The 7,427-nt window shown below is 38.4% G+C and overlaps 1 long non-coding RNA gene across 1 annotated transcript; it reads left to right on the top strand.

Annotated features, from left to right (window-relative positions):
* The first annotated feature begins 5,463 nt into the window (after positions 1–5,463).
* LOC116656460 lies at positions 5,464–7,187 on the top strand. The gene is made up of 3 exons (XR_004311412.2): positions 5,464–6,425; positions 6,484–6,563; positions 6,944–7,187. It is a non-coding gene; the product is annotated as an uncharacterized LOC116656460 (long non-coding RNA).
* Positions 7,188–7,427: the final 240 nt, after the last annotated feature.

The following is a 7,427-nucleotide window of genomic DNA, read 5'->3' as shown; positions in this document are numbered from 1 at the left end:
ATGGGTTTTTCGTTAGTCACCGAGTGAATGGATTTATTATATTTATTGGTTGCAAGAAGAATTATCTCAGTGGTGTCAATTAGATTTTTTTCTAGCTTCAAACATCGTGCTATTTCAGCTAGGGTGCTATGGAATCTCTCTACCTGGCCGTTTGAGGTGCTGTGTAGAGGTGGGGCGTTAGAAATGGTAATGTTATAGTTGTTCGAAGAATGGATTTTATGGTCTCGGAATTTAAGGATTTCTCGTTATCGCAGTAGATCGTTTTCGCTTTTGGAAAAAAATTTGCTATTTGCATTATTGGAGTTTTTACGTCCACAATAGCTCTTGACGCGATCACCTGTACTGTGGCGAATTTCGAGAATTTTTCCACACACGTAAGGAAAAGAATTCCGTCTGTGGAAAAAATGTCAATGTGGAGGATTTCCCCTATAGAAGTAGGTATAGGTGTTTGTGCTATTGCCTGTTTGGATGGGTGGCGTTTGTACTTTGCCATGGAACAGATTTTGCAGTTTGATGCCACATCTGTTGCCAGCCGGAACATTTTTGGAAAAAAACAAGTCCCTTAGGACTTGTTTCACATTTTCCTGGGCTGCTCGATGCGCTCTATTGTGTTCGGTTACCATGATCTCTCTCTGTTCGGTTCCGTCCGTAATGTCCTGTACAAATCATTTTGAATGTCTGAACTTAGTGTTCGGGAATAGTTCCACTAGTTTGTGTTGAATAAATGCCAGGATTGGTAGGGAGCAATATATTGCGTTTATCACCTCGGCATTAACCACCTCTTGCAAAGTGATCAGTAGGTTACCGCGGTCATTTATTTTTACTATGTGTCTAACTTTGCTTTTAAACAGAATGAACGTGTCTACGGACGGGCTGTTACTCTCCTCAATTATTATTTGATTCCTGAAACAGTTAACCGGGGTGTCCGTTGTGGCTATGGTGTAAGTTAGCGATTCCTCGCTATGTATGGTAGCCATATCGGAGTCCTGTTCTTCCTCTAAAGCATTAATGTTTTGGCAACGGGACAACGCGTCAGCGACAAAGTTTTCTTTGCCGGGTGTATAAATCACCTTTGCCCCGTGGTCGTCAATGATTTCTTTCCAGCGCTTTAGTTTAGCGTTAGGATTTTTATCAGAGACGGCGTAAGTGAGTGGCTGGTGGTCGGTAAAGATCTGTAAGTTTTTTACTCCATACAAATAATTGCGGAGTTTTTGTAGTGCCCAGACTATGGCGAGGAGTTCCCGTTCGTTGGTTGCATAGTTCTTTTCGTTATCACGCAGAATGCGTGATATCATTGTAATTGGGCGACCAGCCTGCGATAGAACCGCCCCTAGACCAAAACCTGATGCGTCCGTTGTTAGATCGAACGGTTTCTTATAGTCTGGGTAGGAAAGTAAAACATCTTCTGATGCTAAGATTTCCCTTAGTCTGCAGAATGTTTCCATCTGTTCCTTGTTCATTTCAATGTTTATTTTTCTTGATTGGTATTTACTTGTCTTACCGTTTTCGCCCTTAAGAATGTTAGTAAGAGGCCTTGCAATTGTTGCAAAATTCTTAATAAAACATCTATAGTAGCTTGCTAACCCAATAAAAGATCTCAGCTCGAAAAGGGTCTTTGGTTGGGGAAATTGTTTGATGGCCTTGACCTTTTCGGGTGATGTCCACAAGCCCCCTTGTGTCACTATGAATCCCAAGTATTCAACGCTCTTTTTGAAGAACTTTGATTTTTCTTGAGATACTCTCATACCTGCTTCGGAAAGTTTTCCTAGAATCCATCTTATGTCATTAAGATGGTCCTCTTTCGTCTTTGAGTATATTATGACATCGTCTACATAAACATAGCATATCTTTGAAATACCATCTCGTAGGACATCATCGATAGCTCTTTGGAAGATACTCGGAGCATTCTTTAGTCCGAATGGCAATCTACAGAATTCGAATTTACCATTGTTTATTGAGAAAGCCGTTTTTTGTCGGTCTTTCTCTGCCAGCTCTATTTGGTGGAAGCCGGATTTAAGGTCGAGCGTTGTAAAAAACTTTGACTCGCCCAGGTTCGACAATATTGTCGTAATCGCAGGGATAGGGTATATATCGTCTACGGTTTTTTCATTTAGTTTCCTAAAATCGATAAAGAGTCGCTTCTTCTTCTATTTCTGTGGCGCATGCCTGCGCAACGGAATCATAGTCTTCTTCGCCGGACTGCTCCTCGGGCATGAAGTTAATTTTCTGATGGGTCCTTGTCGATTGCCCTGCTACCCATGCCGAAGGCTGTCTAAAACGGGATGAGGAATCTATATCCATGGGCTCCGCCCTTGGTTGTTTCTGGGTGTTTCCCGTATTATTGTACGGTTTTTGTTTAAAAGAACTGGGTTGGTTATTGCCTCCCTTTTGAGGTCTGGCAAAGTAAGGGGTTTTTTGTATTGCCCCCAAATTTCGACTTTGTTCTTGGTCTGCGGGCCAATTCTTCCAGCCCGCTTGTCGCTGGTTGTTTGGTTTGCCCACTTTTTCCTCGCTGTGGCGAGCAAAACTAGCCGCAAAAATACTTCTTTCGTTGCTCGATTCGGCTTCTTGGGCCAAAGCCAATGCCGATGGCAAATCTTGTGGTTGCGCGGGAAATACGGCAATTTTTAATGATTTTTTTAGGCCGGATATAAACGCATGCAGGGCGTCGTTCCTGAATTTTTGATTCAAAACGGCTGCTGCGTTAGCGTCATGGGTCATAATAATTTTATTTGTCAAAAGCGTTAGCTTTCGTTCTACTTCATCATAGTATTTAAGTAAGGGTAAATCTCCTTGCCTTAACAAACTTAATTCTTGTTGAATTACGTGTGTCGGAGTTTAGTCCGCATACGTGAAATCTAAACGTGCCAATACGGCGTGAAAATTTAACACTGTATTATATGAAGACAGTGCAGCGGACGCTGGTCCTCTTATTTTGTTTCTGAGGATTGCGACTGCTTGATAGAATCGACTGCTGCCTTCGTAAGGCTCGAATACCCTGTATGCTGCTGTGGCAGCCTGCCTCCAGGAGACGTAATTCTCCTGTTTCCCTTCGAATTCCGGGACGGATTTTACTATATCCAGCGGTTCGGTACATTCTACCCCAGGTACAATTTTAATCTCCTGATACGTTTTGATATCTGGAGTTTTAATTTTTAATGAGTTTATTTCTGCCATCAATGCGGCTACTTTCTCATCAAATTCGTGCTGTTGCCTTTCGAGTGCGCCTTTCATGGCGTTCTCGATGGCTAGAAGCTGCTCTTGAGACATTTCTATTTTCTGACTGGAAAATTCAGAGATTCCAGTTTCAAAGGCACTCTTTCGAACAAGGGTGTTGGCCCTACTGGTCCATTGATAATAGTCCTCTTGGGGAGCTCCTGACCCCCGAGATTTCCTATACTCTTCCAAAATTTCTTCGTCTGACGACGCGTAATTTCCCGTGGACATGGGTCAAAATCAACAATAAAAACTGCTGCGGGTTTTTATATAATTTGTAATATTTTGTTTCATAAAAATGAAAAAAAATTTAATGCATTTATCTATTATGTAGTTTTTTACTAAGAAAAATAATTCCCAGTGTACTTTTATAAATCGTAAAAATGAGTTGGCTGCGCAAATGTTTTTATTCGTACTCGAATTTCGGAGAAAAATTTATTTTTTCACACTCAGGTTTCATAAAAAAAGGAAAAATATACCTCTTTAAATCTTGTATATCTTTATTGTATTAATTTTTTATTTTTTTATTTCACTTGAACGATATGTTTAACAAGTTAAAAAAAAAAAATTTTTGGAAACGGAGAAAAAAAGAAATTTAAATATTTTCTCTTTTTTTTTTTTTTTAATAATGTAGTCACTACAGACCTAGCGAATCTTTTTTATTGATTTTTTCTTTCTTTTTTTTTTTAAATTTTCTTTTCTATATTATTTATTTTGCACGACACAAACAGCCTACTTACATTTTCTTATATTTATTTTTCAAAGTTTTCTGCAAAGCTGCCGTCGGCTTTTCTCCGCTTCAGTTTGTTTACTCCCACGGAGGGGGGTGAGGGTTGCTCTACAGCTCCCTTTACTTGTACTATTCCCGCGGAGGGGGGCGAGGGTTACCCTACATCTCCCTTTACTTATATTATTCCCGCGGAGGGGGACGAGGGTTGTCCCTGCAGCTCCCTTTCTCACTGTCTCCTTGTTGATTTAGAGTTTTATGCAAGATCCAAAATCTTGCAACACAATTAATTTTATTTAAGAACTCTTCGTTTTTTTTTTAAATGTTTTATTTTTGTTTTTTCTCGCTGTTTCTACAATTTTTCGTGTAGAGACAAAATATATTTTTTGTCCGTATTTAGAAGTTTATGCAAGATCCAAAATCTTGTAACACAATTAATTTTATCTTAGAACTTTTCGTTTTTTTTCTAATGTTTTTTTTTCTCACTGTTTCCACAATTTTTCATGTAGAGACAAAATATATTTTTTGTCCGTATTTAGAGGTTTTTTTTTTCTTTTTTTGTTTTTTTGGTTTGATTTCTCTTCGGTTTTTTGTGTTTTTTTTTTTTCACTTGTTTATCTCACTGTTTCTACAATTTTTTGAATTAGGGTGTGGGTTTTTTTCACGCTTGGGCGCCAATTAATAATATGTTGTTGGGGTGTAGTTTTAATATTATTTATTTATTATTTATTTATCGATTATCTTGTTTCGCTCAAGCCCGTTAGGGTTAGGCTACTGACAAATATAATATAAAATATTACGCGAGCTAAGGCTGCGGAGTTCTGCTTAAGACTAAACTAGAATACTACCCGGGCTGTACTTCGAAGCCTTCGTTGGGCTGCGGCGCAGTTGCCCAGTTGCAATGTCAGCATTCCGTATCCGGCCAGCAACGATCACTTGTTGTGCAAGTGCCCGAGCCGGTCCGCGGACAGTTGCCCTTGGAATGCGTGGTCAGCACCTCTCTCGTTACGCGTGCGGGCCACCGTATCCGGTGTGCAATTTGGCACTTTTCCTAAATTCTGCCTGCGCGTGTTAACTTGTATATTAATTCAGCTGTGCTTTTCGAATCGAAACTTTTTTCGATTTATTTGTTGGAACTATTGTTATTAAAAAAGGCGAGAGGGTGTCAGAAATTAATGAAATAATTTATAAATTTTGTTCACAGGCAGTATTTGTTATAGAATCTAACACCAAAAATGTAAATTGCTTAATAAAATACAAAGTCTAGTTCCCGTAAAGATCTTAGCAACAACTGCAACACAGCTACGAAACCTTATTGATTATAACGTGCATCAACACTGTTGGGCCAAGCAGCCACCAACTAAATCATTTAAAAATAATCTAAATAATATGTTTAGCTGCAGCGGTTATTATTAGCATTTATTCTTATCTGTTTGTCTCCCAGTTTGGCATGCGCTTTGTTGTTATTTGTAGCGTATGCGCTTTTGGGAGCTTTGGTAGAACTTCTGCGCAAGCTCTTAGTGATAAACTTATATTCGCTATTAATTGTTTGATTTGGGGTTAAATTGACAGATTATAAATATTGAAATCGAAACTAGATTTGTTTAATAGAAGGCCACTATTAAAAAGCTGATAGCGTTACAAATACTATGGTACTAATAAGCGTCATATGGATCGTAAGACACATGCACTGAATGAGCATTGATTATGCGAGCGATCGTGGGAAAGTCAAAAACTAGAAAATATAAAAATATTCGGCAGCCCAATAAGGCCAACAAAATTTTCATCTACCAACAACGAACTCTCACGGACTAATTAGGCGCTAAGACATGGACTTCAGTAACTTCAACAAAATGCTACCAATGATATCGTGGGATGGTAGAATAGATATTTCGCTGCCTCCCGTTCGTTGCATCAGACTGTAGCGGCGACTGAAGAGTCATTTTCAAAAAAAAAAAAATAATAAATAAAAAAAAAAAACTAAAATTGTAAACAAATACAAACGATATACATATCGGCTTTGTAAATTGGTTTTTTATAACCGAAAGTTAAAGTAAAGCTTTTACTTCGGGAGTTGCCCAATTGCTAAGCGGAATCAGCTGCAGCAGGGAGGCTTAGGAAAGCTGCAATATCAGCTGTTCTGCATTTCCGGTAACCTAAATGGCATGTAGGTTGTTCCATGCTCGGTCTTTTCTATCGAACCCCCACCAAGTGCAGACGCCTAATAATATCTCTCTCTGTATATATAACATCTCAATGGTTTTATCAGCGCAAGTGCAAAGTGGTTATTTTTTTTTGTTATCCCCAAATACCAAGTAAGTCGCAGATTATGCGTATGTTTTTATTGTGTTTACATGCATACGCTTATCTAGATTTGCAACGGTGATAAGGGCAGCCTAAGCCTGTGTTTGTGGGTTTTTTGTTTTTGTTTCGCGGCTTTATAAAAGCGCGACCTCGTTGCGGCCTTATCAAAATTTATCAGGTGAATATAAAATATGGTTTCTAATACCTCCAGGGTACTTATTGTAGCCGTTTTAAAGATTCAGGCGGTCCACATCAAAGCACCCCGGGAGCCCTCCTGGTGGAGGCTCCCAGATCAGGAGCGGCTAAACCTCGATCGGTTAGTCCGTGAACCTCATCCCCCTCCCCATCATCATCATCATCATCTTCATCTAATAATACAGTGGCGGCGGAAAATTAACACACAGTAGCCGAAAACTGACTGCAGGGATGGAATAAGGGAATTTGCAATCCCAACGAAATCAAGACCCGTTAAACGAAAGGCCGTTGACCCCACCAGCCATGGAATAAGGAGCAAAAGAGAAATTATTAAAACCGCTAGCCCAGCCGCCCAGCTCCAAACTCGTGGCGATCATTTTCTTTTCTTCTTCTCATCTACATTTCATTCCCCAAATCACGAGAGTATAAAACTGTTTTAAATTTTATTTTTTTTTTTGTTCAATAGTTTTAATTTTAAGTTTAAATTTAAATTAATTACAGGCTTTTAGTGAAGTGAAGAAAACGGAATTTGGAAAATATGAAGATAATATTTGTTTTTTAAACTTTCGCGAACAAAAAAAATGGTTATCAGTAATCCTCGTGCGTAAATAAGTTTGTTTTAAAATTCTACGGTGTACAAAGCCCTCATTACACTCATTTACAGCAACCCAAAGCAGAGATCGATCTTTCGCCGATGGATTTACAGTGAGTGGTTTATTTACCTTTTACATATACACTGGGAAAAATTTTTCGAGTCCCACTGAATTTTAATTCTATAATATAATGCATTCATCCTTCATCTTAACACGAACAAGATAACAAGAGCACGAATTTAATTTAAATGATTTAATTGATGACTAACGAATACTCTATCCTAATGAATTTTAAATATTATCATTTTTTCTAATGCCTTTATTTGAAATTTATTTTATTACTTTCAAAAAATGAGATTTACTCACACCAAATTTTATTATATTACATACAT

This window comes from Drosophila ananassae, chromosome XR, assembly GCF_017639315.1.
Source record: "Drosophila ananassae strain 14024-0371.13 chromosome XR, ASM1763931v2, whole genome shotgun sequence".
NCBI classification, from domain to species: Eukaryota; Metazoa; Arthropoda; class Insecta; order Diptera; family Drosophilidae; genus Drosophila; species Drosophila ananassae.
Note: the sequence above shows the minus strand (reverse complement) of the source record. Positions and strands in the feature narration are given on the sequence as shown.